Source organism: Urocitellus parryii, chromosome 1 (assembly GCF_045843805.1).
Source record: "Urocitellus parryii isolate mUroPar1 chromosome 1, mUroPar1.hap1, whole genome shotgun sequence".
In the NCBI taxonomy this organism is placed as follows: domain Eukaryota; kingdom Metazoa; phylum Chordata; class Mammalia; order Rodentia; family Sciuridae; genus Urocitellus; species Urocitellus parryii.
This window is the reverse complement of record NC_135531.1, coordinates 62,334,479-62,357,863: the sequence shown is the minus strand read 5'-3', so window position 1 is coordinate 62,357,863 and position 23,385 is coordinate 62,334,479. Positions and strand designations below refer to the sequence as shown.

Genomic DNA, 23,385 nt, shown 5'->3' with positions numbered 1-23,385 from the left:
GTAAAACAGTAAAACTTACATACTTTTAGGAGAAAAAAAAAAAGGTGAATGAATATTTTTACCAACTCAGAGCAAAAGCTTCTTGAACGTGAGCTCTAGAAATCTTGTGTTTTGTTTATGGTGTATCTCAAATGCCTCAAACGGTGCCTAGAATAATTACTCATCATTAATAAGACTAGCCAGGTACAGTGATGGACACTTGTCATTACAGTGACTTAAGAAGTTGAAGTAGGATTGCAAGTTCAAGGCCAGCCGAAGCAACTTAGCAAGACCCTGTCTCAAAATATAAAATTAAAAAGACCTGGGCATATATGTTAAATCACCCTGTGACCCATCCCCAGTACAAAAAAAAAAAACAAAACTAGAAAACACACAAACTACAACAGACTGACAAATTCAACTATTTTGAAATTGAACAAAGTCAAATCACAAATTTTTATATGTTCTTGGTAGCAATTTCAGATTGTAGTTATTATAACAAATCCATACAAATGCAAGCTAACAGAAAGATGGACAAAAGATCTGAACAGGAGTAGCCAATAAGCATATGAAAAGATGTCCAACCTCCCTACTAATCAAAAAGTGCAAAGGGCTAGGTGGCAGAGCTCTTGCCTAACATGTGCAAGACCCTGGGTTCAATCCCCAGGACCACACTAAAAAAAAAAAAAAAAGCAAAACCAATGACATATTATTTCAAAATCAGGAGACAGAAAATTGTAAACTCTAACAATACCAAAATCTGGAATATACAGTACATTCAAAATGGTGGTGATAGATGAAAATTAAAGCATTAACTAAGATAACCTATCAAGTCAGTGGAAATAGAAAAGACTATCAACCAATGGTATTGGGACAGTTCTTTAAATTTGGGAGTGGGGAATCAAATCCCTGTATCTCAGCAGAATAAATTCCAAATGGATTAAAAATCCAATGTAAAAAAAGAAAGACAGTAGGAGTAGGCAAGTTACATAGAGTACAGATGACTATTTGATCTTGGGTTAGAGAATAACCATTCCAAACATTTCCAAGAGATGAAAGGAGAGAAATCACAATGAAAAGATTTTTAGTTTTTTATTTTTAATGTTTTAGCTGTTGATGGACACAATACCTTTATTTTACTTACTTATTTTTATGCAGTGCTGAGGATCAAACCCAGTGCCTCACACGTGCTAGGCAAGCACTCTACCCCATGAAAAGGTAATTGACTACATGAAAGTATACTACTTTGATGACATAAATTATTTCACAACCAAGATTTAAAGGCAAAATCTAAATAATAAGCAATAATACAACAGATAAAAAATTAGTAAGGAATAGATAAACATGTTACTGGGGGAAAATGCACTTTTAGAAACACCGTTTAACATGCAGATTATTAAATACAAAAAGGAAAGTAAACATAAAATGCAACCTCATTAGTAATCAAAGGAGTGCAAATTTAACCTGATTACTTCTAAAATTATTACTACAGAAGTATCGCTACATTTTGGAAAAGATGTAATAAAACAAATATCCTTCTACACGGAGTATAAACAAGCACATATAAAAATCCTGAAGCACAATTTGGCACTGTATATCAAGAGCCACAGAAACATTTATACCGATGTCCCATGAATAGCTGGTTTTAAAAAATATCCCAAGGAGATAATTGAAGATATTCACAAATATGAGTAAGCCGTGAATGCTAATTATAGCTTTATTTATTAAAGGGGAGTTAGAAACAATCTAAAAGCCCAAAAATAGGGAAATTGTCAGATAAATTATGATTCAGTCATAGGGGGGTATATTATACAGCTATTTAAAAGCTCTAAAGGCTAACTGGGTGTGCAGTGCAGTGGTAGCGTGCTTGCCTAGCAAGCACAAAACCCTGGGTTCCACGCCCAGCCCCATAAAAACAGAAAGAGAAATTTCTGAAAGAGTATTTAATATAATGGGGAAGCTTGGACAAATAATAAGTGATAAAAGTAAGTTATAAAACAAAGCTAACGGGCTGGGGCTGTAGCTTAATGGCAGAGCGCCTGCCTTGCACGTGTGAGGCACTAGGTTTGATCCTCAGCACCACATAAAAATAAATAAAATAAAACAAAGGTGAATATACAGTATAATTCTAACATTTAAAATATGAAAATAGATCAAAATATTCATAGTGATTATTTCTGGATAGTGGGATTAATTGCTTTTGTTGTATTTTAATCACCTTTATAATATTGCTACCAAAAGAATCATAAATTCTGTTTGTCCTGCCTGTTTTCCCCATCCCAGTATCTCATATTAATAGCCAAAAAATCCTGAAGGTAATCAGTTTTAACTGTTCTCCAGTTAGATAAAGTATGATCATAAAGTCCTGCCCACTTGGTTTAATAAGCAGTGACAATGAAACATTGACTAAATAAAGTGCCTGGTGAAGTCAATTTGGTAGCATACCTCAGGAAAAACTAGGAAATTACCCAGGAACTCACCCTGCAGAAACCTTACTGTTAGTACTTTATTATTAAATAACAAATGAGGTATTAAGTGAAATAAATCAATGGATAAGGGTGAAAGTGGATTAGATTTAGTAATTTGATACATTTGAGATTATAACTGCTTGCAAGACAGCAATGCTAAAGAACAACAAATCTATAATAGCACTGATATTAATCTAACAGCTACTATCTCCACAATTTCTTTACACTTGTAGATGTTAGCTAAATCTCTGTCCAGTTGAGACCCAGTATTTTCTTCAGCTACAACACACTTGATTAGCCACCTCAAACCAAGTACAACTCTAGAGGAAGACTCCTGCCATAATTATTAAAGATGATGATCATTCCTAATTCTTTTCCAAGTTTTCACTTTTGCACATGAATGAATGAATGAATGAATAGAACAATCCACTCAAGATTGCCATTTTTTACAAAGCAGAAGACCACACATTTATAGAAACCCATGATATATAATATCTAAAAATACTGGGGCTGGGGTTGTGGCTCAGCAGTAGAGCGCTCGCCTCGCACGTGCGAGACCCTGGGTTTGATCCTCAGCATCACATACAAAAATAAACAAGTGAAATAAAGGTGTTGTGTCCAACTACAACTAAAAAATAAATATTAAAAAAATAAAAATAAAAATACTGGATCAAAATTTATTTTAAAAATATTGTAAATACATGAATAAACTAACAAGAAACCCTGGGAGACCAGAAAGTAGGAGAAACTATAAATTCAAGAAAGAGAGGCCTTGAAAGCATGCCAATAAACAAATTACTAGGGTTTAATAAGCTGCAGATGAAGCATGGGAGCTGATGGAAAGCAGAGACAAGAGTAAGCAGGTGAAGGTTTCCCACTGAACCAGCAAGCTGCTTTAAAAAAAAAAAAAAAAAATTCTACCAATGACCAGGTTTAGGAACTTGACTGATATATGATCTTAGCAGAACAGCAGTAATGAGTACCTGTATCTTTTGTGAACCCAATACCACTGGGATGCAAACCCAGGTACTACAGAGAGCAAAGTCCTGACAAATTGTGCACAGAAATCCTGAGATCCTGTGCAACACCAAACTGTGAGCCTGAATGAGCCCACCCTTTTTGTCTATATAATCTTTGCTCCTCTTGTCCTCAGCAAGTAATCCCAGAACCATACCCTGTGTACTGTCCCCCTTGTGCTAGAGCATAAGTCCCAAGTCCCAATAAAGCCTTGTTCAGATGATACTGCTTGCATCTTTGTGATTTCTATCTTGAATTGAGCAAAAAAACTCTTAAATGACAGTAGAATGAGTTAGACATAAATTTCCTATGAACATATATGAATACACCACAGTGAATCTCAACATCATGTACATCCACAAGAGTGGGAGCCTAATTAGAATAAGATATACTCAATGTTTGTATAAACATGTCAAAATAGATTCTACTATCATGTATAACTAAAAAAGAACAAATTAATTTTTTTAAAAAGAACTCTTGAATGAGCCAGTAACATTAAGAGCTTAGAGCTGGTAACATCAAAAAGAGCAACTAATATAAAAAAAAGCTATGCTTTGCCTTTGGTGATTTTTTTCCAGAACTGAGGAAAAAAATACTGATTGGTAACACTAAAAGATCTGAGATTCCCACATAAAGTCAGAAGCTCCATTCTCATGAACGAGCAAGAAAAAAGCAAATGGTGAGAAATGGTGGGAATATTTGTATACCTTGTCTTTGACTTTGAATATTGAAGAAGAAGGAAATCTTCTTTAATTCCTAATCACAAACCTACTAACTTGCATATCTGGGACCAGAATTCCTACTATCCACATAGATGAAAATTATTCTAAGCTTAAACTATCATTACAAAGAATCCCAGTTTATAAGAACCTTAGGTACCTTGTAAAGGTACAGGAACATGTTTTAAAACCAGGATTTACCTCTTTTCAGGATAGAACCATATATGGTACAGAAAAGAAGAAAAATAAGGTATCTGCTGTGCTAAAAACCCTATTGAAATGGCAAAGAAATTTTCACAGAGCTGAAAATTAAGCATCTGAGAATGAAGTTTGCCCCAAACATGCTTTGAAAGTTGAGGAGGAAGCAAGAATATCTAGAAAAAGCTAAGCACTACCACAAGGAATACAGGCAGATGTATAAAACTGAAATTCGAATTGCTAGGATGTTAAGAAAAGATGGCAACTTCTATGTACCTGAAGAACCCAAACTGGCATTTATCATCAGGATCAGCAGCATATCAATAGCATGAGCCCAAATGTTCATGGTGTTCCAGCTTCTTCACCTTTACCTGATCTTCAATGGCACCTTTGTTAAGAGCAACAGGGCTTCAATTAGCATGCTAGATTGTGTAACCATATATTGCATGGGAATACCATAACCTGAAATCAGTAAATGAGATGATCTACAAATGTGGCTATGGCAAAAATCAATAAGAAGTGATTGCCTTGACTATACTTCAAGGGTTATTCATGCTTTCATTGTTTGATCTTCTGGTAAGCATGGAATCATATGCATGAAGAATCTGATTCATGAGATTTGTACTGTTGGAAAATGCTTCAAAGAAGCAAACAACTTCCTATGACCCTTCAAATTATCTTCTAAATGAGGTGGGATGAAGAAAAAGACCATCCATTTTGTAGAAGGCAGAGATGCCAGCAACAGAAGAGATGAGGCCAACAGACCTATTAAAAGGATGAACTAAAGTATCTTGCATGGTATTTTTGTAATCTGGCCATCAGCCAGCAGTAACTGCCCTCAAATTTAAAAACATTAAAATAAAAATAAGAACAGATTACAAAGAATTTTTATCAAGTCTAAGTCACTTTGACTTGTGATTTAAACATACAAGAAACAAACCACTTTGAGAAAGGGCCAACAGATGTTAACAAATACAAAATAAGACCGGAATATACTGAAGTGATCAAATATAAAATAGGTATGTTTAATAAATAAAAGATGTTAATAAAAGTTTGACTAAACAACGAGACTCTCAAAATGATCTAGTTTCAAATGATACAAAAGGAACTTCTAAAAATAAAAACTGCAATTGAAAGCATAAATTTAATAAATAAGTTAAACTGTATACTACATAAAGATGAAGATATAATAATGGGAAAATAGCTAAAGAAAACTATACAGAATGCAGCATGAAGAAATTAAAAACTGGAAAATATTAGAAGTTATGAGATAAGATCATATAACAGTATCTAACATATAATTCAGAATCCCAAAGGAAAGGAACAGAGAATGAAGAATCAGTGTGCAAACAGGATGTGAGGACACTAATTCTCAGACTGAAAACTTCACACATTTTTAAAAAATTTAATACCAAAACACATCATAGTGAAATAACAAACCCTAAAAACAAGTGATCTTAAAATGGCAAGAGAAAAAAGAACATTTCACATAAAGGAATGTCACTAAGACCAAGAGCTGGCTGCTCTTGGAAGCCCAAGTAGAGTGTGTTAATCTAGAGAAAACAACTATCAATGTAGAACTGTAAATTCAGTCAGATAAACTTTTGAGAACAATTGGGGCTCACAAACATGTTACCTCAACGTATGGCACCATGACACACTCAATGTTTTGAATTAGAGGAAATTGGCCTCAGGAGCAAGGTCTCTCTGGCCTTCTCTCATTCTCCTTCTCCAAATCAAGCCACAAAATCTAGAAAGGTCACTCTGTCCCTTTTCCACCCTCACACCAGGAAGGTCATGATCCATATCCAGGAGAAAGGAAAGCTACACAGAGAGGCCAAGAAGAACCTAAATAGACAGACCCCGGAAACTCAACCAGGCCTATCATCAATGCATCAAACCCCTTTGTCCAATCACATTTCTACAAAATGTCCATCTTCCAACAAACTTAAGCATAAAAACAGTTTCCCTAGGTCTTTGGGTCTTCATTTCTGAAGGATCCCATGTCACATAAAACTTTGATTAAATAAATCTGTAAAGCTTTTCTCTTTTTAAGCTATATTTTATTTCTGGGGTGTCAGTCGTGACAATTACAATGCAAAAGGAATTAAATCATACTTCTCACATACATACACAGAACCAAGGTGACAATAAATACTAAAGAATTATCATCAGTAAACCCTCAATGAAGGAACTTCTACTTTAAGAATAGGGAGGAAATTTTACTATAAGCAACAATTGAGACACAAGAAGAGACACAAGAAGACACAATTGAGACCTCTCCGTCTCACTGGACACTAAATAGCATCGTCATTTGACATTTCATTCAAACTTCAGATAGCGAAAAAAACCTATCTGCAGAGGAAAGACGACACGACACTCCATCACGACTGGATGTACCAGAATAAGAGAAGCCCTTCTCCTCTTGACCAACCTGGACCATGTCTGCCACTATTCTGTCAATACCTGGACAAACCTGTACTGAGAAAAGCAGACTGTGCAGGGACAGAAACAAAGGACAAAACTGGGACAGAACAGGAAAAGGATAGGGGAGCTGATTCTGGAGGCAGAATGAAAAACCAAGTCTGAAAGAGCAAAGCTGCATATCCCTCTCCCATGCAAATCAGACTTCACAAATTAGAATGAGATCGTATTTTAAAACATCTCTGGGAAAGTTAAAGGGTTATAATTCTTTCATATTTTAATATGAATTACATTTACCGGTCCTGTGTTGGCTGTACAGAACTCAACCAGGACCAATAGATAAAAATGACACAAATATATCTTGCTTCAATAAAATTAAGACCTGCATAATAGTCACAGTTATACATAGTGGATGGACTGTTCTATAAGGTAGCAAACTTTGCACTGGAAATTCCAAGGTGTTTTATTAAAAAAAAAAAAAAAAGAAAAGGCTAAAAATTCAGGATCCCTTCAAGGCATGGGAAGTCCATAATTGATCTTTGTCATACATGAGCAAACTCCTTCCTGGTTTTCTAGCCCATTCTAAACACAAGAAAACTTCTTTCTTATACCTGTTTTTAATCCTAAGTCTACAGGAATGCTAATATATTCATGGATCTCCTGTATCAGAAACCCTATGAATTTACCAAAAATGCAGATTCTGAGTCCCCCTGCAGTGAACTTTAGGGGTTGAAAAAAAAGAAATTTGCATTTTTAACTAACCAACATTTTAAAAATTATTTTTAAATTTGTATTTGTTCTTTTTAGTGATGCATGACAGTAGAATGTATTTTGACATATCATACATACATGGAGTATAACTTCCCATTTTTTGTAGACAACATGTTTAACAAGCTTCCCAGGGTGATTCTTAGGCAACAAAGTGTTGAGAAATTCCCCCTAAAATAGCTACTATAAACGACATTTGAATTATTTTACCTAAAGAAACTATCAAAAGAATTCTGAAACCTTTTGCGGATTTCACTCTTTCACAGCCTCTGAACTGTGGCTATGCTTAACACAGGTTCCCTTGGTTTTAAAGGTGATGACAATTATACATACTAATCTCAGAATCAGGACAAATAAAAATGATTTTATTAGAATAGGTAACCATTCTAAATCAAGGCTTTAAAAAAACTAGAATAATTATTTGGAGGAGGATGTGCATAACAGAAGAAAAGAAGGGAAACAATGGATGGGAGATTCCTAGTAGAAAAAGACACACAGAGAAAAAAGCTCAGTGGCAGAGCGCTTGCCTGGCACGTGTAAGGCACTGGGTTCAATTCTCAGCACCACACAAACATAAATTAAGGTCTTGTATCCATCTACAACTAAAAAGAAAAAAGAAAAGAAACACAAGCATGAGCACACACATTCATTCATATGTTCATCAAATATTCATGATTCATGATCAAATACAATGGACTACAAACAGATATGGGAATTTGGGATAGATTAATGAATGACACAGGCAAACACCCCTACTCTCATGGAGCTTACAGGTAGCAGAAATAAACATTCATGTAATAAACAAACACATTGTACAGCATCTTAAAAATCACAAAACATAATAGGGTAAATGGGTCATGAGTGCAAGTTGATTGGGGATATCTTACAAAGGTGGTTGGGGAATATTTGAGCAGGGGCTTTAGGAAGATGCGGAAGAAAGTCTTGCAGATATTGGGAAAGACCATGTAATCAGAAAGAACGATCAATACAAAGTTAGGAGAAAGCCAGGCACATACAAGAAAGACCAGTATGCTAGACAGAAATACAAAGGGAGAGGGTATAAGGAGATGAAGAGCAAAGAGATATCAGGTGTTGAGGGCTGAAATCAAGTCAAGATGGCACCTGGCACTTTATTTAACCCAGCCGGACTACAGCAATCAGGGACCAGTGTAGAGACTATTTTGCAGAGTCATGATTTACTCTAAGAAAAAAATTAAAAGTTAGTAAAGGAGACTGTCAATATCCAGTTCTACATAAGAAGTTTGGAATTTGCCATCCCAATTCAACAAGTAAAAAGATAAACAAATTGAAAAATCAGCAACTCTTCTTGGACACCTTAAGGGAGGTGAGGACATGGGGCAAACTGCTGCTCCAAGACTGGAAAAACAGACAAATGAATAGGGCAGAATGGTTTGCCAGAGCAAAAGCCCTCTAAGAAACTGCAGGAGGAATCAGAACTGGGGTAGGAAAGTCTGAAGTGTAATTCATGAATTGCTGGAGGCTCAGTGTGGACAGCTCTGCGGTTGACCCTATCATAGGAGGACCCTCTACACATACTTTTGTTCTCACAGTAAATATCAGAAAAATCCCCTTGTACTTGTCACAGGGGAAAGAGGGAAGTGACCATTCTGAAAAATACTAGAACACTCTAGTGTTCTTAACAAGCACTATCCTTGGGAGAAACAATTTAACCAATGCCAACTTGCTGGGGTTTTATTGGTGCTTAACTGACCTACGGGAGTCAGACTCCCCCTACTTGAACCATCCTGTCCTACCTAAAGGAGAAGTAAAACACTTGTGGAGTTCATAGAACAGACTCAATAAATGACAGACCTAATCAACAGGACTACTGAACACTTCCCAACACCTTACCACCACATAACTAAAGAGCTATTTACAGCAATTATTTCATCTGGTACCTCATGTCTGGATATCAGGGAAAAAATTATAAGACATATAAAAAGACAATTTGAAGAAACATGGACAGAAGTTGAAGAAACTTCAGACAAAGCAGAGATGTTGAATTATCAGAACAGGAATCAAAGTAAATATGACTAATGCGCTAAGGCCTATAAGGGGTAAAGTAGATACCATATGAGAATAGATGGACAATGTAAGCAAAGACATGGAAAGCAAGAACTAAAGAGAAATGCCAGAATCAAAGCCACTGTAACAGAAATAAAGGATATCTTTGATGGACTTATTAGTAGACAGGATACAAATGAGAAGAGAATCTCTGAGGTTAAGGATATAACAATAAAAACTTCCCAAACTAGAAAGCAAAAGACAAAAGAGATGATCTAAAGACTGTGAAACAAACACAAAAAGTATAATATTCAGTGAAAATATCAGAAGGAGAAGAAATTACAAAGGATGGGGAAGAAATGTCTGAAAAAAATGACAGAATGTCTTCAAGTTAATGTCAGATATCAACTACAAATCCAGGAAGCTCAAGAACACTAAGCAGAATAAATGCCAAGAAAAACCACACTGAAGCAGAAACTACAGATAAACAAAGTTGAAGAAAAATTCCAAAACCCAGAGGGAAAAATACCTTACCGATAGAGTAATAGAGATAAGAATTGTACTTGACTTCTAAGAAACCAAGTAAAGAAGAGGAGATTGGAACAAATGCTTAAAGAATTAAGAGGGGGGAAACCCCTCACCAGCCTAGAATTCTGTACTCTGTAAAATTCAGCTTCAAAACTGAAGGATATAAAAATTTTCACAGATACAAAAATTGAGGGAATTAACTACTAGTAGATCTGCCTTTCAAAAACTGTTAAAGAAGTTCTTTGGAGAAAAGAAAAATGATATGTCAGAAACTTAGGTATATGGAATAGCAGTAGGGCATCTAAGAAGAAAGAGATGAAGATAACATAACTTTTATACTTAATTGATCTAATAAAAAGTTGGTTCAAAATAATAGCAACAATGTATTTGATTAGATATTCTTATATATGCATATATGAAATTGAAATGATGGGGGGAAATGGGTTATTTTGTTTTATTAGCTACTCATGAAGTAGTATGCAGTTATTTGTATGTGGGTTTGGATTTGTTGTAAATGTATAGTGGGAACTCTAGGACAAGCAAAGTTTAAAAAAAAAAAAAGGAAAAAAAAAACACCCTCTAGGATAAGGAAAGTTAAAAAGAAGACAAAAACAAGTTGTATATCTGATATGTTAAGAAAGGAGAGAAAACAGAATCATATAGTATGCTCAATCTAAAACATCTAGAAGACAAAAATAGGAACAAAAAATAAGGACAACAAAGTAACCAATATGGTAATATTAATCCAACTGCATAAATAATCACTTTGAGCATCAATAAAAATCTATGTGCACCAATTAAAACACAGAACTTTTCAGAATAGATAAAAAACAACAACACCTGTTTTTTTTCATCTTGTAAAATGATGAATGAAAATCTGGATAGCAAAGAGGAGAAACCCCAAGCCAAGAAGGTTGATGCCAGTAGTAAGGTTAAACCTCCAGGCTAAAATGACAAGAAGGGGAAACTCCACTGCAGCTGAAACCTCATCCTTAGAGGAACTGGCAGATATTACCAATGTGGTATGTATTCCAGAAAGGACATCTACAAGAGGTAGCACTTAACTGCTTAAATCCAGACAAAGGAGAAATTTCTCATTCCTGTCACAAAACCATTTGGTGGTGACAAGGATGGTGATACCTAGGTGATAAAGCTTTGCAAAGTGCCTACATATTAGTCTACTGAAGATGTGGCTGCAGAGCCGTTGGACCAAAGCAAACACCCCTTCAGCCAGCGCAGGAGAAAACTGGAAGCCAGCATCGCTTCTGGATCCTTCCTGTTCATCCTTGCTGGGGCCAGAGGCAGGATAGTGGTTTTCCTGAAGCAGTTGAGTTCCGAGTTGCTACTTGTGACTGGACCTCTATCCCTCAATTGAATTCCTCTGCAGAGAATACACCAGAAATTTGTCATTGCTACCTCCACAAAAGCTGACATCAGTAATGCGTAAATACCAAAACACTTCACTGACGCTTATTTCAAGAAGCAGCATTTATAGAAGCTGAGATGCCAGGAAAGTGAGATCTTCAATATGGAAAAAGAGAAACATGAGCTTTATAGCAGTGCAAGGTTAATCAGATAGCTGTGGACTCACAAATTCTACCAAAAATCAAAGCCACTCTTTGTCTCCAAGGCAATATGTAATCTGTTTTTACTCTAACAAATGAAATATATACTCACAAATTGGAGTTTTAAATTTATTTCTTACCAAGAACTGAATTAAATGATTGGCACACTTAAAACAAAAACAAAACAAGACCCAATCATAATGTTTTATATAACAAACTTACTTTAAATACAAATATATAAATTAAAAGTAGATGAAGATGTGTATGGTGGCTCATGCTTGTAAGCCGAGTGACTCAGGAGGCTTAGGCAGGAGGATCACAGGTTCAAAGCCAGCCTGAGCAAGTGGGGATAAAAAGGGGTGGGGATGCAGTTCAATGGTAGAATGCTTTTTCTAACATGAATGGATCCTAGATTCCATCACTGGTACCTCCAAAAAAAAAAAGTTTATGTATATAGGTTAGCATGGTATATTTTTCTCTAATCAAAAGAATGCAAGACAGCTGGGGTTTTGGCTCAACATATGTATGGTACTGGGTTCAATTCTCAGCACCACATATAAATAAATGAATAAAATAAAGGTCCATCAACATGTAAAAGAAATTTAAAAATAAAAGAATGCAAGAGTAGTAACATTAGTTTTACAAAGAACAAATTTCAAAGCCAGGAAAGTTATCAGAAATAAAAAAATAGTGTATTATATAATGATAAATGGGTCAATTCTCCAAGGAGACATAACAATCTTTAATATACATGTACCTAAATACAAAGCATCAAGCTACATGAAGCAATACTAATAGAACTGCAAGAAGAATTAAATAAATCCACTAATGTGATTAGAGACTTCAATATCTCTCTAATCAAAAATGGAGTGATCCATCAAGCAAAAAAGTCATCAGGAACATAGTTGACTCAACACCATCAATCAACTGGATATAACTGATATCTATCAAGTACTTCACTAAACAACAGAATGCATTCTCCTCAATTTCACATGGAACACTGACCAAGATAAGCCACATTTTGTGACATAAAACACACCTTTACAAATGTAAAAGAAATCATGCAATGACTATTCTCAGATCACAAGTGAATTAAACTAGAAATCAATAATAGAAAGATAACTAGAAAAGCCCACAATACATGGAGATTAAATAACAAAGTTTAACACAACACACCAGTCAAAGAAGGAATCTGAAGAAAAATTTTAAAATATTTTGAACTAAATGGAAGTAAAAACACCACTTATCAAAATGTGTCAGACACAGTGATACAGTAGTTAGAGGGAAATGTACAGTGCTGAATTCCTATACCAGAAAAAAAGGAAGTTATAAAATCAATAAGTTTCCATCTTAGGAGACTTCAAAAGAAGAAAAAATTAAATCTAAAATTAACAAAAGAAAAAAGAGCAGAAATTCATGAAATTGAAAATAGGAAACCAATAGAAAATCAAAACTTGATTCTTTAAAAAGATCAATAAAATTAGTAAGCCTCTAGGTAGGCTAACTAAGAATAAAAGAGGATAAAATCAATGGAATTAAAAATTTTAAAAAAAGGATATCATTGAGGTCCTGTGGACAATCAAAGGATAATCAGATAATCAGGGAATGTTATGAACAATCCATGCCCACAAATTTGATACCCTAGAAGAAATGGACCAGTTCCTTGAAGGACACAATCTGCTGGAATTTACATAAAAAGAATTAGACAATCTGAATAGGCTTATACCTAAGACTAAATAAATAATAAGCTTCCAAAACAGAAAGCACCAGGCCCAGACAGGTTCACTAGTGAATTCATTTAAAGAACAAATTTTATTAATTCTCTAAAATGGTTTTCACATGATGTGCTATAGTTTGTAACTGGAGTGTCCCCCAGAGGCTTGGTTGCCAGTTTGTGGTCTCTCAAAGGCCTTTGTTTTAAAGGTGATGGAACCTTTAGGGGTGGGTCCTAGTGTAATAAAGTTGGGAACATACCCTTGAAGTAGCCATTGGGACCCTGGACTCTCCTCTCCTCTATGCTCCCTGACCACAATAAGATGAACAGACTTCTCCACAGTGCACTCCCCATAGGCCTAAAGGAACAGGGTCAAGTAACTTCTGAAAATGTAACCCAAACAAACCTTTTCTCCTTTAAGTTGTCGATCTTAGGTAGTTTGTCACAGTGACAGAAATCTAACAAAAGACAGGAGCAGAAGAATTATATCCTAACTCATTTTGAGGCCAGCACTATACAAACATCAAACCAGAGAGAAACAACAAGAAAACTACTGAATCACATCTCTAACATAAATGGAAAAGTCCCCAAGAAAAAAAATCAGCAGCTTGAAGCCACCAATGTATTAAAATAATAATACATATATCAAGTGAGATTTATCCCAGGGATGCAACATTAGTACAACATTCAAAACCAATCAATATAATTCATTTGATCAAGAGGCTAAAAATGAAAAAAATCATACAATCATAACAATAAATGCAGAAAAAGCATTTCACAAAATCTAAGACTCATTCATAATAAAAACTCTCAGCAAACTTAGAGATAATTCTTCAACATGATACAGAACATCTCAAAAACACTGCTAACTTCATACTCAATGGTAAGAAATTAGAAGCTTTTCTGTTAAACTCAGGAATAAGGCAAGGATGTTTCCTCACACCATGGCTTTCCAACACTGTACTGGAATGCCTACCCAATTAATCATAAATAGAAAAATGCATCAAAAGTTATAAAGATTAGGAAGAAAGAAAGAACAATTTCCTTTCTTCACAGATTAACAAGACCATCTATGTAGAAAATCCAAAAGTTATAAACAAAAAAATCCTGGAACCAGTAAGTGATTAAACCAAGGTTGTAGGATAACAAAGTTAATCACTTTCCTATATACCAATAGTGAACTAGTAGAATTTGAAATTAAACACATAATGCCATTTATATCAGTATCCTCCCAAAATAAAATATTTGGGTACAAAATTCAACAAAGTATCTTAAGTACTGTATGAGGAAAACTATAGAACTCTGACAAAAAAAAAAAATCAAAGAACTACTAGATGAGAGATGTTCCATGTTCATAAACAAGAAGATTCAATGCTGCCTAAATGTCAGTTCTTCTTAACTTGATCTATAGATTCAATACAAGTCCAATTCAAATCCCACCAAATTATTTTGTAGATATAAATGAACTGATGCTGAAGTTTTTATGGAGAGTCCAAAGACACAATATTGAAAAAGAAGAACAAATTTGGAGGGCTGATGATATGTGAGTTCGAGGTTTATTATGAAGTTACAGTAATTCAGATAATACGGCATTGACAAAAGAATAAATAGAAAATATCAATGGAAAATAACAGATTTTAGAAACAGAACCACATATAGACAACTGATTTTCGACAAAGGGACAAAGGCACTATGATGGAGCAAACACGGTCTTTTCAACAAATAGTGTGAACACACACATACACACACACACACACACACACACACACACGACATAAACCTTCAACCCTTCGTTAAAATTAACTTAAAATAGGCCATATACCTAAATGTAAACTGCAAAACTATACAACTCCTAGATGATAACATAGGTGAAAACTTAAGTGACCTGGGTATGACACCTACTTTTTAGGTATAATAGCAGTGGTATGATTCACAAAAGAAATAAGCTTGGACTTCACTAAAATTTTAAAAAACCCTTTGTTCTGCAAAAGACAATGTCCAGTAAATGAGAACATAAGTTACAGACTGGAAAAAAACCATTTGCAAAAGATCCATCTAACAAAGAACTATTATCCAAAATTCATAAAGAACTCTTAAAAATCAACTATATGAAAGCAAACAATCCAATTAGTAAATGGGCAAAAGATCCAAACAGATACCTCATCAAAAGGAGACATATAGAAGGCAAATAAGCAAATAAAAAGTTGTTTCTCACTATATGGCAGAAAAATACAAATTAAAGCAGTATCATGCTACTATATACTTATTAGAATGGCCAAAATCCAAAACAATGACACCACTAAATGTTGGAGAGAAAGTAGAACAAAAGGAACTCTCATTCATTTCTGACTGAAATGGAAAATGATATCCACTTTGGAAGGTACTTTGGCAGTTCCTTACAAAACCAAACAAAACAACATCAGCAAGATGGCAAACTAGAAGCTCCTAGGACTCTTCTATCCTACGGGAAGAAAAGAAGCAATAAATAAACAACTACATTTCAACCACAGTAATGAAAATAAAGAATGAAGAACAGCAAAGAAGCAACAGAAATCCTGTAGAGTGCAGAAACCCAGGACGACCACACAGAGAAGAAAAGAAAACACCTCGTCTCCACTATCCCATTCACACCATCAGGATCAGCATGAAAGCAGGATGGACTTCTTCCTGTGAGGAAAGCGTGAGAGGACTCCAACAGCCCAATCACCAGTGGAGCCTCATAGTCTCTTGCTGTTGGAGGAGATTCCTGCAGTCCTCAGGCTTTGAACCCAGTTGAGGGTGCTCCCTGGAGTCCCCAGGCTAACCTACTCCCACAAAAAGGGCCAATGCTATTCCCACCACCCCAGTAATCACACCATGGCCCATGCTGCTGTTGTTTTGCATCACCTCAGAAAAAGAGCCACTGCTAGAGCGCATCTCACTTCAGGGGTGAGCAGCCACTGTAACTATCCATATTCATGAGGCTCAGCTGCCACTGCACCACCCCAGCCTGGTAAGGTGCCACCCCAATGCAGCACTGCTATTACAATCTACCTCCTAGGCCAAGTAACTGTACAGTCACTCCCTTTCTCTCATTGAAGTCACTTGTGTACCCACTTTTACAGCCAAGCTGAAGTGGTACCTTGTCCCCCCAACCAAGACTATGCCTTTCACACCGAAGTAGTCATATCTCCCTGCACAACAACAATTGATATGGTGCTCCATTCTCAGGATTCCTGAGGCTCTGCTAATTGCTGCAGCTGCAATTTCTGGAGCCCAAGAGAAACAGTACTTTGCATGTAAGGAAATCAGAGCCTTGGTTAAGCTATGCCATGCTGCCCACCAGGCCAAACAATCACAGCAACCTACCTACCTAGAATTTTACTAGTCCTCCAAAGTCAAAGCTGCTGAGGCACTCCAGCTTTCCGAGACTGCAGTGATCACTGTGCTGCTCCCTGTTCTCCAAGGTCCAAGCCATAGCAGCATCTTGCCATTCTGAGTCCTTGCTGCTGCTAAACTTAGCCTTACAAATCTGAGTTACTGTCCCACCATGGTGGGCCATGCATGTCCTACCACCCCAGGGCCCAGAATCACCATTGTGTGGTACCTCATCCACTATAGCCCAAGATGCCACTGTGAACTATTAGATCTAAGTCCCAAACTGAAACTGTTCCCTGTTCCCCAGGGCCTGAAAATCTAGAGCACCCCTTCTTCCTCAGAACCATGGCAGTGCTACGCCCCGCCCCTCGTGGGGGACAGAATCAAGGCTATATCCCAGTAGCCTAGGCCCAAGTTGCTGGGACATCCTTCAGAGCAACCAATTCTGACTTAGTGGGAGAAATGCATCCACTTTTGTCTCAGAGAATGAACACACATCTCAAGTCACTGGTGATAAAATAGTTTTGTAGGACCCTTAGGTCAGAAACCCAACTCCATAGCTGCTCTGAGGACCTTTGCTCTGGATCCCAGCGCTTCTGTAGCTGCCTATGAACCATGTCAGACCCAACACCAAAAGATATCCCCTTAGCTAGAACTCCCCACCATGCAGCCACCATCACTGTCACAAACTTCTGGACCCTGGACCACTAAGTGACCCATAGTAATTACACTGATCATAACTGAAGAAACTGCAGAGAGACTACAGCACTGCACCTATATGGAACCACAGTTACTGCATTCTGGCCAGCCAGCACTTCAGGCTCCAGGAAAAAAAAATCCTCCCCCACAAAAGCAACTCTGGACAGTCTGGAAGAGATGGTTGTCCCACCAATGTACAGACATCAATGCAGGGCCCCAAGAAACATGAACAAGCAACAAACCATGACACTACCAAAGGAACACAAGAATTCTTTAATAATTGGCCCCAAAGAAACAGAAATGGATGAAGTGAATGAAAAGCAATTCAAAATAATGATATAAAGGATACTAAGCAAACTCAGAAAAAAAGAGTACAAAGAGACTATTCAACAAAATCATAAAAACAATTCAAGATCTCAATGAGAAATTCAGCAAAGATAGCTATCATAATAAGCAAAAATCTTAGAGCTAAAGAATTAAATGAAATAAAAAGTAAACTGAAAGCTTCATTGACAGTAGATTAAACAGAGGAATTGACAAACTTGAAGAAAGGACTTTTTGAAATTATGCAGAGGGGGAAGAAAACAATGAAAAATGAAGACAGCCCACAGAACATAGGTAACATGATTGCACAAACAAATTTTCACATTCAAGGAGTTCCTTGAAGGAGAAGAGAGAGAAAAAAAAGCTTATTTAATAAAATATTTGCTGAAAATTTTCAGTCTTGGGAAAATTATGGTACAGACATTGGATCCATGGAGCTCAAATGTGCCCAAATATATCTAATTTACAGATATTCTCTCAAAGGCACATTAAAATCAAACTGCCAAAGAGTGAATTTTCTTTTAAAGCAAGAGAAAAGCATCAAGTCACATATAGGAAAATTTGCATTAGAATATCAGCAGATTTCTTCTTGCAGGCCAGGAGAAAATTGGATGATACAAGAGCTAAAACAAAGAATACCCAGAAAAGCTGGCCTTCTGAATGAAGAGAAATATTCTTTCATAAACAAAAGCTAAGGGAGTTCATTACCACTAGACCTGCCTAAGAAATGCTTAAGAGACTTTTTCAAATGGAAATGAAAGGGCAAAAATTACTAAAATGAATATGTAAGAAAATATAAAACTCTGGTAGCAATAAGGACACAAATTTACAAAACTCTGAAACTGTGATAGTAATCTATAAATCATGTATCTCTAGAATGAAGGTTAAACTCAAAATGGTCAATCATGATTATAGTTACAATAAGTTAAAGAGTATACAATATAAAAATGCAAGTTATGACATCAAAAGCATGAATTGTAAAGGGAACAGCAAAAGTCTAGAGTTTTTGTATGTGATAGAAGTTGCCATCAGTTTAAAACAAGATGTTTCATGTAAGTCTCACAGTAACCACCAAACAAAAAAATATAGCAGACATTTAAACAGTAAAGGAAAATGAATCAAAACTTAGCACTATAAAAAAATCATCAAAACAAAAATATGAACAAGACAGGAACAAAGCTATAAAACAACCAGAAATCAAACAACAAAACAACAATATCAAATCCCTACCTATCAATAATAAGCCTGGGTGTAAATGGACAGAGTGGCTAAGCAGATCTTTTTTAAAAAATCCCATTATAAGATGTCTATAAGAAACCCACTAAACACACTAAATACCAAGTTTTCAACTCTGCAAATATTTAAATGAAATTGACACAGGTGCATTAAAGTATGTTGGAAATCATAATCTAAGGCTTATGTATATAACCATATTAATCTATTAATTTTAATGTACATTAAAACTGTTAATTTTAATTGTACATATTTTACCATAATTATATTATTACCATTATACAGTTACATATTATATAATTATATACTATATTTCCACATCTGAGATAAGGAGACAAAATAGGTTAAGCTTTAAGGACCATAGGCTAAAAGTGAAAGAACTGAATAAGATATTCCATGCAAATGATAACCAGAAGATCAAGAGTGACTATACTTATATCTGTTAAAATAGACTTCAACTATGAAACTGTCTCAAGAGACAAAGAAGGTTTTATGGTTGAATATGAGATATCACTCAAAAGCTCCTGTTAATGAAGGAAAATTCGAGTTAAATGATTGTATTATGAAAGCCATAACCTAAGTCCATCCTAGTTTGAATGGCCTGACTGGGTGGTAACTGTGGGCAGGTGGGGTGTGGTTAGAAGAGGTGGGTCACTGGGGACATTCCCTGGAAGGAGAGATATTGCCCTTCCCTTACTATTCCCAGATCCCACCATGAGCTGAGTAGTTTTCCTCCACTGGTCCCTTTACCCATGATGTGCTGCCTCACCTTGGACCCATGCAAGGGAGTCAGTGGATCATCTATGGATTGAGACCTCTGAAACTGTAGGCCCCTGAAACTGTAGGCCCCAAATGAACTTTTCGTCCTCTAAGTTGTTCTCATGTGTCTTGGCCATGGTAATGCAAAAGCTAACTAAAATAAAAGGCTGGACATGGTGGGGAAGGTAAGGCAGGAGGATTGCAAGTTCAAATAAAATAAAATGTAAAAGAGGCTAGGTGTAAATCAGTGTCCTATCATGTGCAAGGCTCTGGGTTGAATCTCCAGCCTCCTGCCACAAACACACATGAGAGAGAGAGACAAAATTATTTAATGATACGGGTATTTTGTTCATCAGGAAAATATATCTATTGTAAATATGTATACAACCAACATTGGAGCAACTAAACATATAAACCAAATACAAATAAACATGAAGGGTGATAAACCAAATACAAATAAACATGAAGGGTGATATAGCAATACTGGAACAGACAGGTACATGTCTGTGGTCCCATCTACTTGGGAGGCTGAGATGGGAGAATTGGAAGTTCAAGGCCAGCCATAGCAATTTAGTCAGATCTTGCCTCAAAATATTTTTTTTAAAAGGGCAGAGAAAAAAACAGAAGAAAAAAATATCAGAAGATGTAGTTTGATGAAAGAGCACCACTGAGTTTGATCCCTAGTACCTCCAGAGAGACAGATAGACACAGGGACTTTGATATCTCACCTAAAAAAATAGATAGATCTGAAAGAAAATTAATAAGGGAATACTGAACTTGAATTGTTGTCTTGATCAAATGTACCTAACAGAAATAAATAGAACTTTCTCTCCATCCAATAACAATAGGGTACATTTTTTTTTCCAGTGCCCTTGGAACATTCTCCAGGACAAATCATATGTTAGATCACAAGTATTAAAATTTTTTAAAAGCTGAAATCATATCTGGCATCATGTCAGAACATAATGGTATGATATTGGAAATCAAGTTTCCAAGATTAAGTAGAAATCTTGGAAAATTCACAAATGTGGAAATATATGTTTCTGAAAAATCACAGTTCAAAGAAGAAATCAAATGGGATTGATTTCTTGAGAAAAGAAATATCTTGAGAAAAATGACAATAGAGACACAATACACCACAGATTATGAATGTAGCAAAAACAATTCTAAAAGGTATGTTTACAGAAATAAATGCTTACACAAAGACAGAAGAAATATCCCAAATACACAATCTAACAGTATTCCTTAAAGAGCAAGAAAAAGACCAAACTAAGCCCACAATTAGCAGAAGGAAATAAATATCAGAATGTAACTAAAACAAATACAAAACTTAAATACTACATAAATAATTAAACTAAGAAAATCAGCAAAGTTGACAAACCTTTAGCTAGCCTGGGGAAAGGAGAGAATACTCAAGTAATTAAAATAAAAAATGAAAGCAAATAAATGATCACAAATGCCTCAAAAAAATTTTTAAAAAAAGGGCATAGGGACTATAATGAACAATAATATTCCAACAAATTTAAAGGAAATGGATGAATTCCTAGAAGATTATGACCTACAAAGATTAAGTCAAGAAGAAATAGAAAGCCTGAATGAAACAATAATAAAGAGACTGAAGAAGTAATCAAAAACCTCCCAACAAAAAGAAGTCCAGGGCCAGAGGGCTTCATAGTTGAATTCTACCAAGCATTCAAAGAAGTTGTACCAATATATCTTAAACACCTCCAAAAAAAAATAGCATGAGAGGGAATAATTTCAAACACATTTTATGAGACTAACATCACTTTGAAACCTAACACAAAGACATCACAAGAAAACAAAACTACAGGGCAATGTCTGTGATTAATTGTTGCAAAAATCCTCAGTAAATACTAGCAAATTGAATTCAACAACTCATATAAAAAGATTATACAACATGAGCAGGTGAAATTTATCCTTGATCCACAAGACTTATTTTATATTCACAAAACAATGTGATACATTATATTAACAGAATAAATGGTAAAAACCACATGACCATCTTGATTGATATAGAAAAAACATTTGACAAAGCCTAATATACTTTCTTGGCAAAAGCTCTAAATAGTTCAGGTACAGAAGGGAAATCCCTCAACATAATTAAGGCTACTTGTTTAAAAAATCCACAGCTGATATTATAATCAATGGGGGGAAACTAAAAGTTTTTCCATTAAAATCCAGTACAAGACAAGGATGTCCACTCTTGCCAGTTCTATTTAATATACTATACTACTAGAAGTACTGACAAGAGCAATAAGATAAGAAAAAGAAATAAAAGATATCCAAATTACAAAGGAAGAAATACAATTATCTTTATTTGAAGATATTATCCTACACATAAAAATAACTCCAAAGATCCCATTAAAATCCTATTAGAATTAGTAAATGAATAAAGGCATAGTACACAAAATCAACATATTAAGTCAGTTTAATTTTTATACACAAGCAACCTAAAAATTAAATTTAAAAAAACAACTTCATGTGTGATAACAATAAAAAATAAAATACCTAGGAATAAATTTAAGCAACAGATAAAAGATCTGTGCTATGGTTTGAATTTTAAGTATTCCCAAAGGGGTATGTATTTAAGGAATAGTCCCCAGAGAGGTACTATTGGGAAGTGGTGAAACTTTTAAGAGGCGACTTTCAGTTAGAAGTCTTTAGAGTATCAGGGGTGTGCTCTTGAAGAAGATTATGGGACCCATGTTCCTATCTCTCTCTTTGTCTCTCTCTTTTAGTAGTTTTGGTCTACCACAGGCTCCCACCATGATGTCTCACCACAGTCCAAAGCAATGAAATCAACCAATCATAGCCAAAATAAACCTTTTCTCTGTATAAGTTGATTATCTCAGGCTTTAGGTATGATGAAAAACTAATATAATCTATACACTGAAAACTATAAAACACTGATAATATAAATTGAAGAATATACAAATAAATTGGAAGATATCCCATGCTCATGAATAAAAATTATTATTGTTAAAATGTTCATATATCCAAAGCATATACAGTTTCAATGCAATCCATATAAAACCCTAATGATAGTCTTCCCAAAAATAGAAAAAAAATCCTAAAACTCACATGGAGTTATGAAAGTCCCCCAAATAGCCAAAACAATTATGAAGAAGAAAATGTCAGAGCATCACACTTTCTAACTTAAGATTATGTTACAAAGCTAATAGTAATCAAAACAGTATAGAATTGGTATAAAAACAGACTCTTAGACCATTGGAACAGAAAAAATAGCAAACGTTAAAAAATAAATCCAAACATAATTTTTAAAATTTTTTTTCACAGTTGTAGATGGGAATAATGTATTATATCTGTTTATTTTATTTTTTAATACCTTTATTTATTTTTATGTGGTGCTGAGGCTCAAACCCAGGCCTTGCATATGCTAGGCAAGCACTCTATCATGGAGCCACAACCCCAGTCCCATATTTGTTTACTTTTATGTGGTGCTAAGGATCGAACACAGCACCTCACATGTGCTAAGCAAGCACTCTGCCACTGAGCTACAGCCCCAGCCTCAGTCAACTGATTTTTGATAAGAGCACCAAGAAGACAATAGGGAAAAGAAAATCTCT

The 23,385-nt window shown here is 35.4% G+C and overlaps 1 protein-coding gene and 2 pseudogenes across 2 annotated transcripts in view; 2 read left to right on the top strand and 1 right to left on the bottom strand.

Annotated features, from left to right (window-relative positions):
• The window catches only part of Scamp1 (secretory carrier membrane protein 1), a 97,282-nt gene that overhangs the window by 44,293 nt on the left and 29,604 nt on the right, over positions 1-23,385 (bottom strand). The window lies entirely within an intron of this gene.
• On the top strand, positions 4,410-5,166 carry LOC113185952 (large ribosomal subunit protein uL30 pseudogene; annotated as a pseudogene).
• Positions 10,989-11,818, top strand: LOC113185961 (large ribosomal subunit protein eL6 pseudogene; annotated as a pseudogene).